Source organism: Cibotium barometz, chromosome 15 (genome assembly GCF_041138505.1).
Source record: "Cibotium barometz isolate CiBa-2024 chromosome 15, ASM4113850v1, whole genome shotgun sequence".
Classification (NCBI taxonomy): Eukaryota; Viridiplantae; Streptophyta; class Polypodiopsida; order Cyatheales; family Cibotiaceae; genus Cibotium; species Cibotium barometz.
In genome coordinates this window covers 29,619,362-29,622,501 of record NC_141060.1, presented here as the reverse complement: position 1 = coordinate 29,622,501, position 3,140 = coordinate 29,619,362, and the positions used below count along the sequence as shown (strand labels likewise).

Genomic DNA, 3,140 nt, shown 5'->3' with positions numbered 1-3,140 from the left:
AGGTTGGTCATTACTGGTGTGGACGACACTATGCTTTTCAGCCAGTGAAATGCCTTCTAACAGCCCGAGCTCCATTCATACCTTGCATCCTTCCCCCCTTCTCCTCATACATCCAGTCCACCTTGTTCTCCTATGGCATCCACTCCACCTTCTTCCCCTATTCTCATCATTCTTCTCTCTCCCATTCTCATTCTCCTTCTCCTTCTCCTCCCCTTCCTCATCCTTCTCCCCTTCATTCTCATCATCTTCCTCATGCAACCACTCCACCTTCTTCTCCTCATACTCGATCTTCACCTCCTCCCATGTGCCCACTATCCCATAAGAACCCTTGCTAACCTCTTTCGTACCCCAACAAGGACAATCACATGATCCCTCTTCTTCTCTCTAGGGCATCGATGGTGTGGATGGGAAAAGCATAGCCATGTCCAAGGCACATCGGCGTGTACAGGGTCTACCAAACCTCTTTAAAGACATTTTGGTCGGCAGTCCGCGTCGTAGAGTTCCGAAACGTGATTAAAGTTAAAGCGTCGTAGTCTGCAGCCCCGCTCCGACAAACTCTGGCAGACTCATTAGATGAGCTGCCACTCGTCGTTGACTGGGGACCCCGCTCTCATCCCCCACGTCCTCTGCTTATAGCACGCAACTAGTCTGTGAACCTCGAGTTCCTACGCAGCTCCCCCTTCTTGACGTTCGCGCGCTTTCCTTGCGTAGTCTTCTTATTTGATCGGCCCTGTTTTTGTACTTCCCCGATCATCGGCCATGCCACTGATGCCAGTGCTCTCTCGCCCCAGCTCCTTGCAATCGATTTCCTTCCTGTCTCCGTCGATCTCCAAGTATGTTTGTTCCTCTCAGCCGCCTCAATCCGCCGGCGGTGAGATTGTCATGTTCTCTCTACGCTCCGGCGTGACTCACCGGTCTGATTATAATCTGAGATCTAAGGCAGTCTTACATGAGAAGGCACCAGTAACTGAGCACCGTGACAAGCTGAAGATCACCATAGAGCGCAACCCTGTTGGAATAAAGCAGGATGATCAGGCACAGATCAGATCCTCACATGATGAGTTAGGCTTGACAGACAACAACCTCGAATCAACGTGGATGCACAGGGTGTGGGTGGCCGCAGGATGCGCCGCGATAGGCGGAGTGGTGTCGAAGGCGATTATAAGATTTATGTCGGGCGCTTCAGCAGAGGAGGCTTGTGTCGCCGTGCTCTCTGTTGCTGTTGCGTATCTGCTTGCGGATTTCAGCACCGGGGTGTTTCACTGGGCTATAGACAACTACGGACATGCAAACACTCCCTTATTTGGAGGCCAGGCGGATGCAGCGCAGGGCCACCACAGGAGGCCCTGGACCATCACCCGGCGACAGTTCGCCAACAACACTCATTCGCTCGCCCGCGGCTCTGCACTCGGTTTGTTGCCCATCTTGTTGCTCCCCGCGGCTACGCCCGCCTATGTCTACTCCTTCTTCGCGGTCCTCTCGGCCTGTGTAACGTTGAGCCAGCAGTGCCATGCGTGGGCGCACGCCAAGAAGGCGGACCTGCCGGCCCTTGTCGTCATTCTGCAGGATTTAGGCCTTCTCTTGTCAAGGGAGGATCATGCACCCCACCATAGCAGGCACGGATTTAAAGCCTACTGCATCGTAAGTGGCCTCTGGAACCCTTTTCTCGATGGCTCCAACTTCTTCGGCATTCTTGAAGAGTTCGTCTACGACAGGGCCGGCTGGGAGCCCCGCTCTTGGAGCAGTGAAACCGCCACCATGGATTGGTGCTCGAGCTACGAGCTGGAGGCGGAAGGCAACGACTCTGATGTTTAAGCTTGATGTCTTATGTACTGGTTTGTGATGTAATCTTTTGATGTCTTATGTACTGGTTTGTGATGTAATCTTTGTGGCATGTTACTACGCTTTTGGGGCATTTTACTAAGCTTCAACTAGTGCTTAAAACGTCGTGACATTCTTCTGTTTTTTCCTCTGGTCTCCAGCTCTGCACGGGTTTTATCCTCCTTCAGTAACCCACTATTCCAGAAATTCGTCCATCGAAGCTCACCAGAAGGAGAGATCAACGGAGCATGAGATCGTTATTATAAATAAATTAAAAGCTGCATATGAAAGAAAAGGTAGGGTTTTGTTTGGGGTTGTATTCTTTGTCGTCTAGTTCTTTGTATTCTTTGTCACCTAGTTCTTTGGGGCTTACCCCTATGGGGTCTGTCTGTCGGGCACCAAGGTTTCACTTGAACGGAGGTGAAGCACCTCCTCGCTCCCTTGGAGGTACTAGTCTTTCTGCTCCTCTACTTGCGGGGTATATGATGGCAGGTACGGCTAAACTCCAAGTCCTCACACTCTAAATTTTATTTGATGGATCACTTGGAATCTCAATTTCTATTTTTGAAGACGTTTAAAGTTCACAAATATACTTATTTAATTAAAACTTGGCCTTCTTTTGAAGGACAACCTTTTATCTTTCTTTTAAAGGCTCTCTTGGAAGGAAAGTGCAACCTTTGAACTATATGACCTCAAATATGATTGGAGATAGTGAACCATGCTTGCCTACGGCTATACTTCATGAAAATTTAAGTGACACTTTTCCCATCTTTTGTGGGTATCAAAATGCCATCTTTTCATTAATGCTCGGCTTCCCATTAGGTGTCACACAAGAATATTGCTAACAGAGCCAATACTAATTAGTTGTTAAATAAGAAACAAAAGTGTTGTTATGACTAGCCCAAGCTTTAATTTTCTTTTTTTATAACAAGGAATTGTCGCTTTATAAAAATCGTAAAAATTTCAACCTTTTCTCCCAAGACTTTATCAAAGTTATCTCACAATTCTTCTTGAGGTACATACATCGTTGTTGTAGACATAATAATTATTGCTATTGCAAACAACATGGACTTTATTCACATATATATTACTTCATACTCAAAAGTAAGACATGCCCATTATAAGCCATCAAGGTACATGCAAGCATCATTACTATATGTATAAGAAGTCAGACAAGTTCATGATAAAATAAAAAGGTATATTCTACGCATGTTAGCATTACTGTAGTGGGTAACATGTACTTTGTTTTCTAGATATGTCATCATGGAGGATTTTTCTTGTTTTGACCTATTTTTATTCCCAAGAAAAGATCGTTCCCC

At 46.7% G+C, this 3,140-nt stretch overlaps 1 pseudogene across 1 annotated transcript; it reads left to right on the top strand.

The window, feature by feature from the left end:
- Positions 1-642: 642 nt before the first annotated feature.
- On the top strand, positions 643-2,570 carry LOC147631159 (fatty acid desaturase 4-like 1, chloroplastic pseudogene; annotated as a pseudogene). The gene is made up of 2 exons (XR_015267467.1): positions 643-1,835; positions 1,983-2,570. The product of XR_015267467.1 is annotated as a fatty acid desaturase 4-like 1, chloroplastic pseudogene (transcript).
- The last annotated feature ends 570 nt before the right edge of the window (positions 2,571-3,140 follow it).